A 22,476-nucleotide genomic window follows, 5' to 3' on the forward strand; every position below is an offset into this window, starting at 1 on the left:
TGAGAAGAAATCTGAAGGCATCTAATAATTCAAGGACTTTAAGGATACTCATGGCGATTTTCTTGAAACTCTAGTAACAAAGATGATTATAATGACACCAAGATTACATTCTTAATACCATATACGGCAGAAATTCACGAAGGCATTATTTTCTAATCAGAAGAATTTAACATGATGCAGGCCATTTTGACAACCTATGGGAATTTAGTCAGTAAAGTTGTAATATCATCTGAATTTTGAGAAAAATGTCACCTACAAGTGGGACCCTGCTTATAGAGACATACCCCAGTAGGATATATAGAAGATGAATGACTTTTTTTTTCATATCTTATTTTCTCAACTCCCAGGCAAAAACTACAAAAAGAACATTAATTTCAGATAGTTGTGAATGTGCTTGTGTATATATTTCAAAGATGCTACTCCTCTTTCAGCTTTTAAAATTCCCTCTTCATTTCCTATTATTTTAAAACAAGAAGGACAAAAAACCAAATCTCTCGCCTACATTAGTGATAAAAAGTGAGACAAGTCAAAGGTGGCAATTATTTAAAAAAAATTTTTAGTCACATTAACCTGAACTAAATTTTAAAGTGAATTTGGAAGATTAACCTGTAATCCAAAGCTGCTCAATCTGCATGATTAGTTATCACCATCTTTCACTCATTAATGTACAGATTATGTACCAGCTACCACTTGCCATTAATAATAATTACTTAGACCATAAGAATGGCAAACTCATACTAGAATGAAAAAGAAAAGCAAAATTTATTTGCCACACATCTAGATTAGGATCTTCCTTTCATACTCCTTCAATAATATGAACTAAACACATGAACAATAACCAAAAGCAGTGTTTTATGTTTGTTTGCTTGCTTTTGAATAGAGTGTTTAAAATGTCAAGACATTTGTAAAGGAGCACCAGGCTCAGAGAGGTGATAAATCCCCTCCTGGGAATCCAACCTGCTCTAGATGAGGCACGTCCTAAAGTCAAGGACGTAGGGAAAGAATGATTTGGACGTGACCACATCATAGGGTCCCCATACCTTCTAGCATGTGGATCTAATAGAATGTTTGCCTCAGAAAGTTGCTGCAAGAATTAAATGAAATCTGGTAGATACTTGCGGACCCTCAGTTAAATGTGCATGTCATTTTGGCCTAACTATCCTGTACCTTCCCATTCTCTCCAATCTCTGTTAATTTACTTCAGGTTGGGTGACCACATGGGATGAAGCAGTGGGAGAATAAGTGTTCTGGGTGGTTTAAAGGAGACAACTGTCAGTAAAGCTTTGGGATACTTTATGAGGTTCTACTGGTTCCTTTGGAAACCTGAGGCAGGGGAGTGAAGACAAACTAACATGTGTTATAATCCATCTGTCCCAGCAGCTATCTCTTTCTGACTCACACTACCCCCACCTCATTCCTGGTACCTCTGTTTTCCTCCCACTTCTGTCCTTTTGCGTTCAAAATACTACCCACACTGTCACCATCGTTATTAGCATCATCAGCAGTTGGTATGTGTAGAATACAAGTGTGTGCCAGACACGGGAGATAACAGTTCTCCTACTGGGGAGAATACTGTTCAAATCCTTGTGTACTCTAAGCACTGCCTGCAAGTACAGAATCAGATGGGTTTAACTAAGTTCCTGAGGTCCTGCAATTTTTGCAAGCAAAGATCATTTTACTGTGACTTAGCAAAAGATCTGATCAGAGATATTACCAACATTATGTGGTATGTGTAGATGAAGAAGAGGAAGGAGCTCAACAAAGAGCATGCTATTGTAGGTGAAGGGCTGGAGGAAGGATACCTGACCAGGATTCTTGCTTTGGCCCATGGGAACGAGCATTCATTTAACCAGCAGTGACATTTTTCATATAAGCTGAATACTTTGAGAGGCTTTGACAAAATGACAAAAGCATTCCAGTCAGAGACAAAGTGAATCCTGAAGAAAATTAAAGTAGAGAGGAAATGGAGAAAAAATGTTTTAGAGAAAGACAGATAGAAGGAGAGTGACAATGAATAAGAGGACTTCATCAAAGTTCACTTTCAGCAAGGACTACTGAGATGAGATGAGAGAGTGCAAAAGGATAAAGTGGACCAATTTAGGGGACACAGACAGAGAGGAGCCAGTTGGCAGATAAGAGAAGTGACGAGAGAAATAGGCAAAACAGCATGTGGGAAAAAGGGAACTTAACATTTAAGAACTGAATACATCCTAAAATTTGATCAACTATGGTAGTTTTCAACCTGGAGAGATATAGATAAAAGTCCCAGATGTAATTATCTCATCAGTGCAGCCAAGTGATAATAATTTGGGGAAGAATCGTCACATTGAGGTGACCCAGCTCTACAATGAAGAACTTCCAGACAGCCAAGAACTGTAAAGGTCAAGCAAGCAGGTTTCAACGCAAAGAACTTGGTTCTTCCCACATCATCAACTCAGTTCCCATAAGAAACTGCAATGCTTAACTAGGAAATATTTGAGCATGAATGTATTTTAAATAAGACAAAGAAAAAACATACTGCTATTGGTAAGTCTACAAAGACCACCCCACAACGTGCCACTGCAATCCTGTTTAGTTTTCAATCAGGGTATTTCCTGATCCTATTTTTATTATCATGACCACAATCCAGAGGTTGGATAAGTGAGTCACCAGAACAATAAGAAATAACGTATTAAGACTAAGAGACTACTCCTCACTACAAAGAGAGACTTAGCAAATATTTACACAATTCAATTAACTGAGCACTGGTCCTATCCTTTCCGGACTAGCTGTTTATGCCATAGAATATGCTCAAAGAGCAATATTTTTCTTTCTAGTCTTCTGAGTCAGGCTACTCCACTTCCCTGGCCTTACCTGCTGTCTCTAGGAATAGGATAACTATCCACACACTTCACCTTTCTCTTGACACAATTCAAATTGGCCACTAGGATCAAGGTAGAATTTATGGCTTGACAGGAAGGTGGAGGGCGGAAATAAGAATGTATAGGACAGGGTTCCTACTCCTAAGGAAGTGACCATCTAATAATGAAAGTATAACATACACACATAAATACAGTGGTAGGTTGGGTTAGATACTCAGAAAAAACATGTTCTTAATGATAATCCCGTCCCTGTGATTAATCCATCGTAAACAGCAGGACCTTTTGAAGATGTTATTTTTAAATCGTGGCCAACTGAATAAGGTTGGGCTTTAATCTGGATTACTGGAGTCCTTTATAAATAGAAAGAAATTCAGGCATAGTGAGAGAAAGCCATGGGGATGCTGGAAGTGAGTGGGAACCATAAGTGAAAGGAGAGGTCAAGAAACCCAAGGATTGTGGGACAGCCAGGATGCTGCTGACCTTGAGAGGGCTTCCAGCCTCTGAAACTGTGAGACAATAAATTCCTGTTGTTAGGCCAACCCACTGTGTGGTATTTGTCATGGCAGCTGGGAAACTAAGATATATATAGAGAGAGCCAAATGGATTAAGGGTATGACAGGAACATTATAACAAGGAAAAATTTGGCAGTTTAGGGAAGAATTTTTTTTTATTTGGGGTTTTATGATAACGAATAAACTCAAGTTAAACACTTATCTTCATAAAAATACATAAATAATGTTTTACAATTATTTTTTTCTGGTCCTTACTATTATGTGCCCAAAAATGAAATTGTTAAGGGAGAAATGTTATCTCTATTAGAAGAATCATATACATTAAACTGAAATTTTACATCAGACTAGGTGTTTAAGCACCAAATAGGAGGATCTGATATCTAATTTTAGACAAAGGCATAGTCATTAACTAATCTGGAGTCTGCCACAAAACAGCAGTTTCATGATTAAACTCATCTTACGGAGTAACACACAGGAAGAAAGGCTTGGTATCTATTTAACCAAACGTGGTTGATCATTTGATAATTCTACGGAAATTGAAGCTAATTCACTCTGTAAGATGGTTCCTTTTAAAGTCATGAAATTCACTACTTTCATATTAGAAATGGCAAACAAAGTGTGATTTATAAGTAATAGCCCAAATTAATTTTAGACATCAGCCATTTTGCCACCAATGAACCAAATAACATGTAGCTGTGAATGCACAGCAATGCAAAAAATGGAAGTAGTGACAAATATTTTGATAAATATATGTTGCTACTAAGTGTGCAGCTTAAGAAGTATAACACACAGCTGCGTGTCCCTGTATCACATTAACTTCTCTGAATCTCACTTTCCACATTTGTAAAATAAAGATAGTAATGATACCAACTCCATAAAATACTTTGGGCAATGCCTGGCATACAGGAAGAGTTAAAAAATGTTTGCTGCAACTACAATTACTATCGCTGCTGTTACTCTTAGATTATACCATTGCTTGTGTTCTTATTCTTTCCCACCATGATTAGCAATAAAATAGCTTCCATTGAAAGATGGCCAAAGACCCCTAAGTTCCTTTTGTACATGTGTGTATATGTAATTTAAGAAATAATTTTATTGTGATACCATATATATAATATATATTGGAAGCATTTATATAATATAGAATTTGTCATTTTAAGTGTACAATTCAGTGCCATCAATTATTTGTACAAGGTTGGGCTACCAATCATCACCATCCATTACTCAATCTTTTCCATCACCCCAAAGAGAAGCTCTTTACTCATCAAGCAATAATGTTCCAACCCACTCCCTGCATCCCTTGGTAATCTGTAATCCACTTTGTCTCTATGAATCAAAAACAATATTCCTTTGAATAGTATGCCCACTTAGCACCAGATTCAGCCTTTGCCCTTCCCCTGGATATCTGAACCAATAAATTCTATGGAAATTTTAAAGGCAAATCTGTTTGCTACCAAGAGCAATATTCTAATATGGGAGGTTGAAAAAACACATTGCTGATAAACACAAGTAAGCAATATGTGTGTAAATAGGCATTTATGAAGATGGTAAAATTCCTAATGACAGAGAAGATGGTAAAATTCCTAATGACAGATAGTAAAACGCGCGGGTCTTACTTCCTCCTCCAGAAAAGCAACTAAAGAAACAGAAACAATACAAAACAGCTCCCGGAGCCACGACAGAGACCAAAAAGACAGCGTACCCCATTCTGGAACGGCTGAACGGGCAGGGAGAATCTGCTGCGGTGAGATACCCGAGGGGCGCGCGTTTTCCCGGCCAGGGCAGCTGGCAACTGGGGTCCCCTCCACGCACGTGGCTCCCCGGTCTGACTGGGAACGTTGGATAGCGGGGCCCTCCCGCCACGGTTGGTGTCTCGGGCCAGCTGGGCAATTTGGACCGGCACTCCCCCAAGCCGCGGCGTCCGGCGACCCCCCCACTCCACGCGCGGTTTCCCAGGCCAACTGCGAGATTCAGATTGGCAAGTTAAAGGAGCCACAGCATCTTTTACTGGTGGGCCCCACAGACAGACGAGCGCCACGAGCGCCACCTACTGGGCAGGAAAAGAAAAACAGAGCCCAGAGATTTCACAGAAAAACCTTTCAACCAGCCGGGTCCCACACCCAGGGAAATCTGATCAAATGCCCAGACACCAGCAGAAAATAATGGATGACGCTCGGAGAATTGAGGATATGGCCCAGTCAAGGGAACAAACCAATAGTTCAGATGAGATGCAGGAGCTGAGACAACTAATGCTGAATATACGAACAGATATGGAAAAACTCTTCAAAAACCAAATCAATAAATTGAGGGAGGACATGAAGAAGACATGGGCTGAACAAAAAGAAGGAATAGAAAATCTGAAAAAACAAATCACAGAACTTATGGGAGTGAAGGACAAAGAAGAAAAAATGGAAAAAACAATGGATACCTACAATGGTAGATCTAAAGAGACAGAAGCTACAATTAGTGAACTGGAGGATGGAACATCTGAATTCCAAAAAGAAACAGAAACTATAGGGAAAAGAATGGAAAAACTTGAGTAGGGGATCAGGGAACTGAATGACAATATGAAGCACACAAATATACGTGTTGTGGGTGTCCCAGAAGGAGAAGAGAAGGGAAAAGGAGGAGAAAAACTAATGGAAGAAATTATCACTGAAAATTTCCCAACTCTTATGAAAGACCTAAATTTGCAGATCCAAGAAGTGCAGCGCACCCCAAAGAGATTAGACCCAAATAGGCGTTCTCCAAGACACTTACTAGTTAGAATGTCAGAGGTCAAAGAGAAAGAGAGGATCTTGAAAGCAGCAAGAGAAAAACAATCCGTCACATACAAGTGAAACCCAATAAGACTATGTGTAGATTTCTCAGCAGAAACCATGGAAGCTAGAAGACAGTGGGATGATATATTTAAATTACTAAAAGAGAAAAACTGCCAACCAAGACTTCTATATCCAGCAAAATTGTCCTTCAAAAATGAAGGAGAAATTAAAACATTTATAGACAAAAAGTCACTGAGAGAATTTGTGACCAAGAGACCAGCTCTGCAAGAAATACTAAAGGGAGCACTAGAGTCAGATACGAAAAGACAGAAGAGAGAGGTATGGAGAAGAGTGTAGAAAGAAGGAAAGTCAGATATGATATATATAATACAAAAGGCAAAATGGTAGAGGAAAATATTATCCAAACAGTAATAACACTAAAAGTTAATGGACTGAATTTCCCAATCAAAAGACATAGAATGGCAGAATGGATTACGACCCAGCAATACCACTGCTAGGTATCTACTCAAAGGACTTAAGGGCAAAGACACAGATGGACGTTTGCACACCAGTGTTTGTAGCAGCATTATCTACAATTGCAGAGAGATGGAAACAGCCAAAATGTCCATCAACAGACGAGTGGCTAAACAAACTGTGGCGTATACCTACGATGGAATATTATGCAGCTTTAAGACAGACTAAACTTATGAAGCATGTAATAACATGGATGGACCTAGAGAACATTATGCTGAGTGAGTCTAGCCAAAAACTAAAGGACAAATACTGTATGGTCCCACTGATGTGAACCGACATTCGAGAATCAGCATGGAATATATCATTGGTAACAGAGACCAGCAGGAGTTAGAAACAGGGTAAGATAATGGGTAATTGGAGCTGAAGGGATACAGACTGCGCAACAGGACTAGATACAAAAACTCAAAAATGGACAGCACAATAATACCTAAGTGTAATGTAACTATGTTGGAACACTGAATGAAGCTGCACCTGAAATATAGTTTTTTGTTTGTTTGTTAAAAAAAAAAAATTCCTAATGACATAAGGATTCTGAGTTTGTGTAGAATTATTAATAAGCCAAGGCTCTGAACAAATAGAAAATTCTGAAATAATCTTGAGAAGATGCTTAAATATGCAATTTGGTAAAGGGGAAAGGTTATTCTACTCTTTTATTTTGTATCTTCCAATGCTCATGATTTTCTTTTTAATTTGATTTCTAGGTTCTAAATGGGTTAGGTTTTCTTATTTCCCCTATTTCCCACTCAGTTCTTCTGGAAGTTATATATCTATTCATTAAATGTTTAACGTTAAGTAGCTGATTTAAAATCTAAATTTAATCAAGAACTTGAGCCTGCAAAACAATTCTGGGATTTCAGAACTTTTTAGTACTGATGATGACATATTTTAAAATTTTTGTGGTCTACAGCCAATGCTAACTTAGATTTGCCCACACATTTACCATTTTCTTTGCACACTATTGCTTCTTGCACTCCATTTCTTCCCTCTGGGTTCAATTTCTTCAGTCCTGATAACCATCTAAGTAGTCTTTCAGTGAATGTGTGAGTGGCAGATTCCTTCAGTTCTTATTTCTTTCTTTATTATTCCCACGTTTAAGTAATAGCTTTGCAAGTATAGAATTCAAAGTTGGCCATTTTCCCACAGCAACTTTAAAAAATTTTTTTTAATATAATATAACATATACACAAAGCAAAGAAATAAAAAAGCAATAGTTTTCAAAGTACTCTTCAACAAGTAGTTACAGGACAGATCCCAGAGTTTGTCATGAGCTACCATGCAATCCACTCAGATTTTTCCTTCTAGTTGCTCCAGAACACAGGAGGCTAGAAGGCGTACATATTTTTTAATCTCACAATCAACTTTTTTCCTTCTTTTCTTGTGAAAAATAACATATATGCAAAGAAGCAATGAATTTCAATGTGCAGTACCACAATTAGTTGTAGAACATATTTCAGAGTTTGACATGGGTTACAATTCCACAATTTTAGGTTTTTACTCCTAGTTGCTGTAAGAGTCTGGAGACTAAAAAAGATATCAATTTAATGATTCAGCAATCATATTCATTTTTAAATCTTATCTTCACAGTATAACTCCAACATCACCTTTGATCTTTCCATTCCTCTCTTTAGGGGTGTTTGGGCTATGGCCATTCTAACATTTACATATTGGAAGGGTCTGTCACTAATATGCAGTAGGGAGAGGGAACTATCTGATGTTCTAGAGAGGCTTCCCACAGCAATTTTAAGATATTATTTCATGATGCTCAGACTTCTATTACTGTGGATGAGTCTGATTATTATTTCAGTTTTGGTAATCAGTTTTTTCTCTCTAGTTTCTAGTTTTGTCTTTGAAGTTCTGCAGTTTCACCATCATGTATTTAAATATGACTCAGTACTATTTATCACACTTATGACTTTTGCTTCTTTTATCTAGGGACTCATCCTATGTAAAAGTTGTGCAAATTCCTGGGTTTTATTTTCAAATATTCAAGCTTTTATATGCACTCTATTTGCTCCTTCTAGACTTCTTACTAGATGCATGCTGGTCTTTTCCAATACAATCTTTCATGTCTCTTAAATGTTTATTCAGATTTTTCCATTGCATTTTCCCTTTGTGTTGCATTCTGGATGGTGTTTCTAACTATAGTTTTTGTTTATCCATTCTCTTTTCAAGTGAGCTCAGTTGCTATTTAACCTTTTTCTTTAATTTCCTTGACTTAAAATAAAAGAATTTGGACAGGCAATGGTGGCTCAGCAGCAGAATTCCTGCCTGCCATGCCAGAGAACCAGGTTAGATTCCCGGAGCCTGCCCATGTACCCCCACCCCCACCCCCCTCACCCCGAAAAAGGAAAATAAATAAAAGAATTTTAGAAGGTCTATTTAGTTTTTTCTAGCTACTACAATTAAGCTTCAAAAAGACAGGGATTTTTGTTTGCTCTATTAATACTAGCGTCTTAACTAATACCCAGCATATAGGTATCCAATTAATATTTTTTTGGAACATGAATTTTTAAAATCTCCTTGTTCATTTTTCAAAAATGTTTTCTTTTTCATTAGGAATCCTTTCTTCTCTCATTTAATCTTTTTCTGATAATTTTTTTTGCTTCATATTCTAAGAGGTCATGATTTTCCTGTTCTCTGTATCTGCTTACTTTGCTTCATTGCTGATTATTTCTTCATGCATGTGTGTGTACGAGTGTGTATAATTGTGAATCATCTTTAGTTGAGATTGCTTACTTTGCACAGGAATCCCATATATCATGAGTGTGTCAGTGGCCATATGGAGTCATAATTCTTTTTTTCCAGGCTACTCAGTTGGGATGAGTTTTTATTATTGAATTTCACAGTTACGAATTTTTTCCACACTACTTGGTTAATATATTTTCAGACTTGCTGGAAAACGATGCATCCCGACTACCTTTTACATAAATAGAACAGTTCTGCAGGCCCTGTACTAGAAGACTCAGTTCTAAGTGCCACTGGTACGATCCTAGGAATGTCTATGGAAATTTTAAAACTTAAAATTTTAAAATATAAGTCCTGATGACTTATATTCACACCCCACATGCCCCTTCCCTGTCAGAACATATTCTTGAATGTTTTACCCTTCTAGTTTTGAGCTTTCTCTTCATGTCTGTCAGCAAGATTTCCCCTTCTTTCTTTGAACTTCAGCTCTCTATTTTTAACATATCTTGGTTGTAGTTTATCCAGTATTTTTATGTGTTTGACATCGGAGGGGCAGTCACAACAGCTAGGTCTACCATATTTCAGAAACTTAAAGTCATTTCAACCCATACTGTTTTCCAGTAACACAAGAGGTCCATGATTAAAGTATAAGAGCAATGCTTTCAGTGTGCAATTATAATTACAAACTAGTAAATTAGTTAACCAATCAAAATATTATTCTAATTATGTAGTATTCCAAGGACTATCAATCTCACTAAAGTTTAATTTAAAAGTGTCCCTTGTCAAACACCTTTATAAATATATAAAATTAAAGTGCAATTTTAATCACAATATTGATTAAAAGATTGACCTAAGAAAGGTAAAGCAATTAAAAAAATATTTAACGTTGTATAATTGTGTTTAATTCTCCTGAGTTTCTATATACATATAGAAGAAAAATGGCTGGATATTAAAATATATGTTCTAAAAATATTTGTGCTAAAACTAGATGTGCTACTGTAAAAACATTTTCACAGGATGGATATTAACAGGAACAATACAAGCCAGAAATAATCACAAACAATTCCCTAAATTGATCTATGGAAGAAAAAAGCAAGAATATACAGTTGGCACATAAATATTAATCCTTATTAATTTCACTTCCTCAGTTAGAATATTCAGAAAGCTTGATGACTAAACTGAAATGGTCTTGTGTTTCCATTTTCAGCATTTAAAAACATCCATTTGATAAGAAGAGGCATGGCAAATTGCTTAATTTTACTTCTTCTCAAAATAAACATAGTCAAATAGAGACCCCGTATTAGACTCTTCAGCCAACTGACCCAGGATATTCAAAAGTTTAAGAAAATTCATTTTAGAAAACAGGCCTAGTTGAATAAGGATAAAGGGACTTAAAAAATTCACCATATAAAATTCACCACATAAAATCTAAATGTAAAAAAGAGGTATTTATTAGAATCAAGCAGGGAGGGCATGAAATATAGCAGGAAGTCGTGATTAAAGAAAGAAATGCATAGGGGTGAATGTCTTTGCAATGTTTTTCTGTTATAGCTGAGTTCTTCTAATTTTTAGTAAATTCATTAACGGCTGTATCATTAATTTGTTTTCCAAGATTACTGCCATGTTACCCTAAGGGCATGTGGTTCCTGGGTGTGCAAATTTATAGTATCACAACTCTATGCTGCTACTAAAACCCAGAATTCAAAGAAAGGCGTATTGCATTGAGGCCAGAGACATGGCTAAAGTAAAGAGGCTGAGCCAGGTCATGAGGGCCTGTTTGGGAGACCACACAAAAGAGTCAAGCTGGCATCAGAAGTGATGGATCAATGAACGATGAAATGGAGAATGAGATGAGCAGGCTTGTATTTGAGGGAAGATTCTGGTAGTGTCATGGAAGAAGATTTGGTAGGAGATATATTATGGATATTTGAACAGGCGAGGTAAGAAATAATGAGTGATTAAATTTAATATCTGTCATGATTACAGAAAATAAGACCCAAGCTCAGCAGTTTAGCTTGAACAAATAGAGAAAGACAGAGTAAGCAATTAATGTTTGTGGAAGGACATCTACATAAAAAGCCAGTCTTTTCTATTCAATCCCCAAACAATTCCTCCCTCCATTTTCCATTTTTATTTATTAATTCTGCCATTCTGAGTTTTCAGATTCCAAATCTTCTAAGATGTTCCTCCAATATTACTTATAAATGTGACAAACCCCAAAGCACTTAAGAGTTCAATAGAGGCTGGATGAGTAAATCATGGCCATTGGTCACAGAATAAGGAAAAATTATATGGCCTCCTAAGACCTGGCATATTTTTCATCTTATATTTGTTTTCCTTTTGATTAGGCATTAGGCAACAAAGAAACAAATCTGAGGCCTACATCTAATAATTGTATGTATTTATTTGCTTATTCTGTCATTTCTGAAATACGTACTTGAGTGCCTACCTACTAGTCATGAAATATTGGGCTTTCAAAAATTTAACTAGATTTTTAAAAATTTTAAAGTAGTATATGCATATGTTAACTCAATAAGAAGACACTGAGATAAAAAAACAAAACAGGGGAAATGGTTATAAAAGGCATCTCCGAGAAAGTAGCATTCAAGTTTAGAAAAGATGACAAAGCAAAAGATGAGGAGACACTGTTCCAGTAGAAGGGAAATGTGGAATCATGGAAGATTCTTGAGCATTTGAATTGAGAAACTGTGAAGGTGATGGAAATGAAAGAGCAGGAAATTGCAGAAATCAAGTTTTGTCATGGATAGGCTAAACTGCAGATGTCTTTGAGGTACCCTGCAGAGAAATGTTCAGATGGGCAGGCTGACATTTCACGTGTGTAGAAGGGGAGGAGGGGAGAAGAAGAAGGAGACGGAGAGAGGAAACCATACTCTGGGCAGAGGAGACCAGAGCATCACTCCTTCCTTTCTTCTCTTATCAGGCTTTCCTTTAGCTCTTAAAACAAATTTCCATGGCTGCTCTGAAGTTTTTGTTGAATCTACCCATTGGGCCTACTCACGGGCAGAGTCTATTGTCTGCTTCCCAACACCCCCCACCCCCCGCCCCAGGTATGGGACAAGAAACCCCAGGCATGGGACATATTTTCTTGTTTCTTTGTATGTCTCATAATTCTTCGAAAACTGAACATTTTTGGTAATATGCTATAGTAACTTTGGATATTGTCTCCCTCCTACAGGTCTTGTTTTGTTTGTTTGCTTGTTTACTTGTTTAGTGACTTGGATGGACTATTTTAGGGAAATTTGTTCTCTCTGCAGCCCTCTGATGTTGTTCCTCAGAGGTGACAGCCTTGGCCATGAGCACATTCATCCTGGTATATGAGTGGTTTTACAATGGCTCTCTTTGGCTATTTCAACTGCCTACCTCTGTTAGCATCACACCTAGTTGTTAGGTTCCACCAGTTGCCAGATGATTGCTCTGTTGTTTTCAACAATGCCTGAGGGCATAAATTGTTCCACTGTTTGATCCAATTAAACCTAGGCCCCTTTGTAGGGGCAGACTTTGAAGCCACACATTCTGGCTTGTTCTGATCCCAGGAGGGCTCATCATAGATGTTTCTTTTCCTGATTTTCTCTGTTATACCAGCCAGCCTATGGTTTTAACCTGTTGCTCTTATGAAACTACCAACCTCTTTGTAATTGCTTATCTCCAAAATCTCCATTATTTTGAACTCCCAAACCCACTGTTTTAAATAATATCAGTCCTTTTGGGGAGAGTTTCTGACTTCTCTGTTCTTATGGCATACCTTTCCATCTGAGCAAAATCCCTGAGCCACTTTCAGAGCTGAAGATAAGGAGAGTGGCTCATTTCTCTTTAGTGGTAGTCCTGCTTTATAAGCAGCAAGGCATTAGGTGGGAGAAGTGGTCTCTGGTTTTCTTGGTTTGCCTCTCCCTGCATGGAACCCCACCCTGTGAGCAAGCTGAACCAAGGGTGCTTAATATTTTCAGCTTGCTGCACCTGGGGTAGAGGCCCGACCTATAAATTGGGGTTGGGTGGAGGAAGGGAGCACCCAACCTTTCAGCAGCACCCGTCAGCAATTTGGCCTCTGAACCTAAGACCTGGGGGGATAAGAAATGCTGGAAGTCTGCCCCAACTGGTAAACCACATCCCTAGACTGGTAACTGAGGGGAGAAGGAGCCCAGACTTCTTGGCCACAATGATTTCATTATGTTGAGCTGTTATTAGAGATTCTTAAATAGATATTTACTCATGTGCTGCATGTTATCAGCATAATTTCCAGAGACTTTAATTTTTTTTAACATATACTTTTCACCACGTATGGCTGTTTCACTGGGGAGTGGGTCCACAGATTTCCTCTTGCTGCCTTTCCTAAAGCAGAATTCTCAATACTTGACAGACAGGACTTGCACACTTGGCATGTGTGTGGAAGTTGGAGGCAGAGGGTAACACACAACCAGCAGTATTTCCTAACTTTTACTCCAAATTACTAATATTCTTGAGGTATCAAGTTTTACTAAGACAACTTGTATTATTAGACTGTTTAGACTACATTATTAGACTCTTTCAAAAAAGTACCTTCAATAAAATCTGCTAATTTCTGAAATACTTAGGATTTCTTTATTATTAGAGGAAGGGTTTTCACTTCTGTTCCCTCTTAAGTGCTTGATTTAGAAATAACCATCTCAGTTTCAACTTTAAGGTAAAATAACTTTACTTTCTAAATAAATTCGCTAAAAGCTAATATCCTATTTCAGTCCAATTCAGAGCCAGGGAGACCTTTTCAGGGACACTGCATGCAAGGACCTATACCAATCAGTAACATCCTGGCTTGATCTGATGAGGTGTTTACATTAGGAGGCCAGAAACAGGATTTCTGAAACAAAGGAAAGAAAGGAAGTCAAATGTCTTGCAGAGGTGGAGTCAAATGAGACAACACTGCTGGAAGTGAATGAATGGAGGAGAAGTCCGAAGCATTAGGAAGAGACTGGAATGTAGGTAGAGGCATCTTAGGTGCAGACAGTAAAATAGCAGTTGTAAATGCAGTAGAAGTCTGTTTTAATGATGTGCTAGTTACATGATAGAGGGGTCTAAGAGCTTAAAGCCTCTATCCAAGACAACCAGGTTATTCAAATGACAGTTTTCCTTCAATTTTGTCACCGAGGCAAACTAAGTTCATTAATGCTGCCATTGTTCAGAATTGGGGAGGTATCTTCTCTTTCGATTCACAGTCAGTCAATTTAAGGTCAAAAAGAAAAAAGAAGAGAATCACAGTCCTTTCTCTATAGCCATACCTTTATTTCTTACTTGTAGCCATATCATTCAATTTCTGTATATGCCTAACATTGACTACTTCTTTAAACCAACTTAACCCTTAAAGGATGCGATGTTGACACAACTGAGGATAATTAAAAGCTCTGACAAAAGTATCACCTTCTGAAGAGCATCTCACTGAGACCTTCTAGAAGCAGTAACTCTATACATTAGGAAGCCTACCTACTAGGCAAATAAAGGCACACAAAAGTTATGATCAATATGATAAACTTGAGCAAATAATCATGTGATTATAACTGCTGTCTTCAGATTTGCTATTTCCAAATTTCATAATTTGGGGAAGGCTTTGAAGTTTTCTCTAAATAAGTGGTTAGCCCATGACTAAGAGTCACAGAGCAAATAAGACTGAAGTAATACATAATAAGTCATGGAATATCTAACTAAGGGCCATCAGACATCTGAAATTATTTACTTTCATTGCATCTTAACTAGAAAAGAAATTTACTGAGTAGATTCTTGCTAGAAAATCAAAAAGCAACCCAACCATTCGCTGAGCTTTTCTTTTTTGAGACCAGAAACCATTTCTGCATCTTTTTTTAATGGATTGGCAATATTCTACAGTATATGTAAATGCTGATATGGTTATCCCTTTTATCTGGTTGTGAAGTTCTTGAAAGGAGAACTGGTTTTTACTCAACATTGTACCTACTCAGCACCTGTTAAAATGCTGAGCACAAAAGCAGGCACCCAATCAATTCCTGTTCATGGAATTGAACCACAAAGTCAGGAGCTTGTTCTAGTAAATCTTAATTACCAAATATGTTTATTCTGGGTACAGAATCATCACATTTAGAGGAGTTAGCTAATAAACAATTTTCAAATTGCAAAACAAAATGGAGGCTTTTCAATGTTGAGTCTCATGTAGTGATTTTTAGCATCTGCCATTTAACTACAATAACCTCAACTGTGTAGTCTCTTATCACAGTCTCTTTGTTGTTGGGCAGAGGAAGTGTTTGTCCTGTGCATGTTTGACAGCATCCCTGGCCTCCACCCTCTAGATACCAATAGCAACCCCAAACGTGACAATCAAAAATGTCTCTAGACATTATTAAATGTTCCCCGGGGGCAAAATGCTTATGGTTAAGAACCACTGGTGTGGAGTGTGAGAAGTGCACAATCCTGGCATGGTTAGAGACACTGATTTTTTTTATTGTAATGTTTTATAGTGCTATACAATTTTTTTTAGTTCTATACAATTTTGAGCTTAGCAAAGAAATGTAAATACTAAAAAGTATAGCTAATTTAGAAAATAAAATTAAGCTCTAATCACTACTTCTATTAATTCATAATTTATTTTTGTAAAAAAAATTATTGCACAAAGCTTTAAAAATACCTTCATGTAAAATTTAAAATCATATTTTGGACTATATTTTTTTCTTCACTGACAATGAAAGAGAATGGTTTAGATTAACAGAAACTAAAAAAGATAATGACTTCATGCAACACATTATTCTGGCTTTTTTTTTTTTTTAATTATAAAGGACATTTTAAAAATTGGCCAAATCTTATTAAGGCGTGTTTTAGCTTACTAAAGCTGCTGGAATGCATCACACCAGAAATGGACTGGCTTTTATAAAGAGATTTATTTAGTTACAAATTTACAGCTCTTTGGAGGAAAGTCAGCTGGCTTTCCTCTGGCTTTCACTGTCACATGGGAAGGGAAAAGGTAGCATCTGCTGGTCTTCCCTCCTGGCTTATAGGTTTCCCAGGGGCGATTTCTTTCTGCATGTCCAAATGCCTGGGTCTGAGCTGTTTCTAAATCCTCCAGCTGATTAAATTAAACATCACTCATTGGGAAGGCACTTCCCTTAGCCACTGCAGATATAATCAGCACAGATGAAGTTCACATGCTGATGATTTAAGTCCACAGCAACAGAGTAACTGGGTACCATCTCCTGGCCAAGTTGACACCTGAACCTTAACTATTACAATACCTGTACATTAGCTAGCAGTAGTGTATCAATACTAACTTTCTGATTTTGAAAACAGTACTGTGGTTGTGTCATTATATTCTTGTTTTAAGGATATCCACATGGCAGTAAGTAGGAGTAGAATGGTATCCTGCCCACAACTTGATTTCAAACAGTTTAGGAGCAAAATGTTTACATAAATGTTCAAAATATATACATATAAGTGTGTGTGTGTGTGTGTGTGTGTGTGTGTGTGTGTGAATCTTAGGAGCACCAAAGCAATCCTTAAGAATTACACCACATCAGTAATGTTAAATTAAATGACTCTGGAAGGTGGGGAGTGGAGAAAGAGAAAGTAAATGTAGTAAAATGTTAATGTTTGGAAATGTGTGAAGGGTATTGGGAATTCTTTGTACTGTCTTGCAATTTTTCTGTAAGTAAAATTAGTGGAAATAAAAAAATTTAAAGAATTAAAGAGAGCATAGTAAAATAATTAGAAAATTCTAAAAGTAAGCAAAAAGGCCATATACTATATTTCTAGCCAATAGGTGGTGCCAATCAGTATCACTTTTCTTTTAATATTAGAAAGCAAAGTTTCTGAATGTAATGTTTAAAATTCAGGAAACTTTTACAATCTTTAAGAATTATACCAATTCACCAAGACAATTAAACTGGCATACTGGTACATGCAGATAGCATCCTCAACTACAAAAAATAGAACTGAACACTCCCCCAAATCTCCTTTCATTTCAGCCAAATAAAGAACACTGTTTACTTTCTGGACCAAGTTAAGTTGTTCTCCCTATATGCAGTGGGCTTCTTATCTAAATAATTCCTTTTACCTATTTTTTTGAATAAATGATACAGATGACAGAAATATAACCATGCACACTCATCCTACCAAAGCAAAAAAAAAAAAAGATTCCAGAAATTTGCCTGATCAGGAAATACGATCTCTTCTAGTTATATACTACATGTACAAACTACAGGAAATATTTCATAAATACAGAAATAAGATAGGATTTTGAAGTTCCTCTCATGACATACTGAAACATAGCCAATGATTTTTATATACTTCATTTCAAGCTGAATTTGCCGTACTAAATCATATTGGCTCAGTCTTATTTCACATTCCTAGAATTCAACTGCTAAGTTTTATCAGAAGTGACACTTGCAATAACCATTTGCTCAACAAATCTGAACTGGGCTCATTTTACTGAAATAGCTCTGGAATTTCTATTTTTCACAATACTAATTTTGGATTAAAAAATTACCAATTTGGAAATTTCAAAGTATTCAACTTAACTAAATATAACCATAAGAGACAGTGTCAGTGTGAAACTGTTGTGTACCCCAGAAAAGCCATTCTCTTTAATCCATATTCAATATTTTGGGGTGGGATCTTTTTGATTAAGTTGTTTCCATGGAGATGTGACCCAACAAATTGTGGGTGGGACCTTCTGATTAGGTGGTTTCCATGGAGATGTGCCTCCACCCATTCAAGGTGGGTGGGGTCACTTACTAGAGTCCTTTTAAGAGGGAACCATTTTGGAAAAAGCTTTAGAACTGACATAGAGTGAGACCTTTGGAGACACAGAAAGAAAATGCTCCTCCCGCCCAACCCAGGGGAAGCTGTTTGAAACCAGAAGCCAAAGGACCAGCAAACACTAGCCATGTACCTTCCCAGATTGGCCTTTCTTGAGTCATGGTATCTTTCTCTGAATGTCTTTGGGCATTTTTATGGCCTTTGAACTGCAAACTTGTAACCTAATAAACTCCCTTAATAAAAGCCAACTCATTTTTGGTATATTGCATTGCTGGCAGCATTAGCAAACAAACAAACAAAAAAAAGAGTAATTTAATCATTTTTATATTTAAGAGCTAAAAGGAATACCTGCAGTGTTCTCTCAGTTTCTAAAATCACCAAAGATAGCAGTTAATGTAATTTTGCAACAAAGTCTTGGGTTAAAGGGAAAAAAGCCAGCCAACTAGATAAAACCTTTTATCTATTAAACAGATAAGATTACAACTCCAAGAGAGAGGAGAATACCAATGAAGCATAAAGTGTTTAGAAATTAGTTGGCAGACTTCGCTTCCCAAACTAATTTCAAAGTTATTCTTTTTTCTTTTCTATCTTTTTTTAAGTACTAATGACTAAGGAATAGCAGGGGGAAAACAGAAAAAACAGTCCTTTGTGGTGTGAACTCAATTCTATTGAAAACGTTTGACTGCACTGTTTCCATTTAAACAACAAGTATGTGGTCCAAGGAGAAAACAACGGAAGTTGACCATCTAACCACTGTGATAGTTTGAACATTAGGCACCCTAATTTCCAATTTCAATTTCTTCTTCTCTTGTTTCCCACACTATTTTTAAGTAAGTAATCAGAGTGCTTCCCTTTCAACAATGAAGTAAAACAGCTCCTGACTACCTTTCAGCCGGCCAACACTTTGTCCTTCAGAAGGAAATAAGTCAAGGTAACATAGAACCATGACCCATCAAGACTAAAGGGTAGAAACTTTAGTGGAGGGTGCAAAGGAATTTTTACGTTTCTTCCTGAGCTTTTCTCTCTGGGCAATATTTTGGAGTGATGAGGCTGAGAGTGCTCTTGGTCTGAGGGAGCTAAAAGGGGTCAGTGGAGACCGGAAGAACTATCTGGCTTGGAATCAAGGTTGAAAGAAGGATGGAGAAGAGTCTGGGACATAAGGGCAGGAGAGCAGATAGGGCTTTGGAGCAGAAGTTAGATACAAAGACTATACTATTCATTTTGCTGCCCAGGAATTTAGGTATCGCAGTTGGCAGTAAAATGAAGGCTGGATCACGCCAAAGGGAGGGGACACCCTTTATACAATTAAACAGGAAGTTGAGGCTCCACAGTAAAATGGTTTCTTTCACTCTTTCTAAAGATACAGCAGGTAGTTTTTCGGTTTTGCACAATGGCTGTAAACAGGGAATAACATGGTTTGAATCTCACTTTCTGGTACAGTCTCACTTAGGATTCCAGTAAGGGTAAATAAATAATTACTCAGTCAATAAAACTAACAAAGCACAGGGAACATGCTTAAGTACCTGGGGAATTGCCCAAGGAAATAAACTACGCTGCCCTTCCTTTTTCAAATTAATAAACGCAATCAGAAGTAAACAATTAAATTAAAAAGACCTAGAAAGAGATATTAACAAACAAATCAGTAGAGAGGAGATGGAAGAAACAATGAGTAAGAAGGTTTGATTCAATGATTTGACCTATCAACAGAACAACTATATTATTCTCCAAGTCTTTACCAAGGGATTAAATTGGGAATTATTTTGAGAAAATGAAACAAAGTGACCTGACTTCAAAGAAGGGCCAGAATATTCCAGATGATAGCTCTGAAGTAGATAAGAATAACTATAATTGTCCTTACATTTAGTACACATTTGTTATATATCAAATTCTGGACTAAATGCTTTGCAATACATTTTCACTTTTAATCTTCCTTTAGAGAAAGATACTACTATCAACCCAGCAAAACTGTGATTCAGACCTAGGACATTCTGATTCCAGAGGCACAGCTCTTACATGCCACATCACATTCTCAAAGAGATGAGTCTTGTAGCAGAGTGAAGTCTGCTGGTTTGGTGTGACTGGACCCCTTACCCCTAACAGAGGACTTGCAGGGGAGAGGCTCAGTTATGTTAGGAATCTACCTGGAGGTCCAAACCACAGCCTGCCATCCAGAACTTGACCATGATTCAAGCGGTAACTGGGTTATCACCTCAGAATTTGGACAATGGAAATGATACATTCAACCATTTCAACAACAATTGCATTTTGTTGTTCTGCATGATGCACATCTGAAAGGGGAAAGGCCTGGAGGTTGATAAAGAGTTGGCAAAGAAGTGTAGGAAAACTGTCAAGATTCCCCATAATGTTGGCGAGGCATGGGAATACATGTGGAAATCAGTTCAGGGGTGTTTTTATACTATTTATTCACATAGGAGATAAAGGCAAGTAAATTAAAATTAATGGGCCTCTTGGGAAGAAAAGAATAAGACACACAATGTCTACAAACTCCTCTGCTCACAGCTGGTAAGCAGAAAGAAAGGAGCAAGGCATAATGTATTTATTTGTGAGGCACACAAAGAATTTTTTCAAAAATTTTAAACTGAGTCTAGAGTAGCAATGTCCAATAAAGATATAATGCAAGTCATTACATTTAAATATTTTAATTTTATATAGTTTAAGTTTCTAGTAGCTGTTAAAAAGGCAAAAAAACTTAATTTTAATAACACATTGCATTTAATCCAATATATCCAAAATGTTATTTCAACATGAGATATTTTATACTCTTTTTATTGAACCAAATCTTCGAAATCCAGTATGTACTTCTTACAGCACATCTCAATTCTAGTGCTATATTAGGAACATATCTGGCGCTCAATAGTCACATAAGGCTAGTAGGCTACCAGATAGGACAGCACAGTTCCAGAGTGAATTTAATGATAATATTAGGGCTAATGGTTAAAAAGAATCACCAAAAGGTTTAGAACAGTACCTATGGATTCAGCTAGAAGTCTCCCAATGAATGTGGCTGTTTTCCACTCTATCATCTTATTGAATGTACATTTAAATTAAACTATTTAGTGCATACACAAAAAATACTACTATAATTCGTTTACAGGAAAAGAGACGATAAGGCATGGGTGCCAGTTTCTAAAGTAAACTTATTACTTTATTTTGTATTCCACTACTACGGTTTCTTCCTTGCCCTTCAGGGACTCTGACCCCAATTGCAAGTGTTCCAAGTTTCTTTGCTTATTTAGAGTGAATGGAAGACATTGTCCAAAGCAAATTACCATCAGAATCAACCAAAACCCAAGGTACCTCCCCAAGTATTGGGAGAAGGAGGAGGAAACTGACCTCATCTCTGAAGTGTTGCCACATAAATGAGTTGTGGATACTTACCACTCTCGCTGCAATAAACCACAAAGCTTCTGCCCTGCCATTACTTTCTCCCTGTGGGTCATTTTGGCCCAGCAAGACGTACACAGGTCTGAATTGATATTCTGGTTCTGCTAACTTCCAGGTGAATTGGACTATACTACAAATATCTACATTCAAAGTACTCAAAAAACAGTCTTTCACTTAAAAGACAATGCATTCAGTTCAAATAGCTTACTTAATTAAAGCTTCTATGCATCATTAAAAATATACAACTGCATAGGTTATTTTATTTCAGCAGGGGTTGGAAAGAGGTAGGGGGTAAACAGTATTCACCAAATTCTTGCATACTGATCAAACTATGCAAAGCTGTCACTAATCTATATAGGTATATAATATAATATATTGCATAATACATTATATAATATGTTCTATACAGTATATTATACTACATATAATCTGTAATGCTATATAATGTTTTGGTTCCCCTTTAAACAAGTAAACATGTTTTCTCTACATAATACTGCAGTCAATATCATTTTCGTTCTTAGCCAGTTTCAATCTGTGAACCTGGACGTTTATTTTCCAGTGCAATCATGTTGCTTGCTGGCAGCCAGTTAAAGGCAGTGAAGCATGTTTATTGGATCTTACTGACAGATTTCAGTTTGTCAACATGATTCCACATGACAGCCATGAACCCAAGCATATTTGCCATTTGTTAACTCTCAGTAACAACTTACTTGGTACCACTGGGCAAATTCAGATCCTTCTCCCTTGTTTGAAAGCAGGACAGAACAGTTGTTTCAGAGAGTTATAGCTACAAACCTCTCATGACATAGGGAGACCCATCAGAATGCTCACTGAACTTTTAAAAAGTTAGAGTGAATAGAGAGAAGAACAAAACACTATCATTTCTCTTCCATTCACACAAGCAAAAGAAAAGAGACTGAAGGTTAGAAAAAGTCAGCCACGCCTATATAC

The 22,476-nt window shown here is 37.0% G+C and overlaps 1 protein-coding gene across 4 annotated transcripts in view; it reads right to left on the reverse strand.

Moving 5' to 3' along the window:
* DOCK4 (dedicator of cytokinesis 4) overlaps positions 1 to 22,476 on the reverse strand; it is a 468,183-nt gene that overhangs the window by 176,867 nt on the left and 268,840 nt on the right. The gene's annotated exons all lie outside the window — the stretch shown is intronic.

This window comes from Tamandua tetradactyla, chromosome 1 (genome assembly GCF_023851605.1).
Source record: "Tamandua tetradactyla isolate mTamTet1 chromosome 1, mTamTet1.pri, whole genome shotgun sequence".
Lineage (NCBI taxonomy): Eukaryota > Metazoa > Chordata > Mammalia > Pilosa > Myrmecophagidae > Tamandua > Tamandua tetradactyla.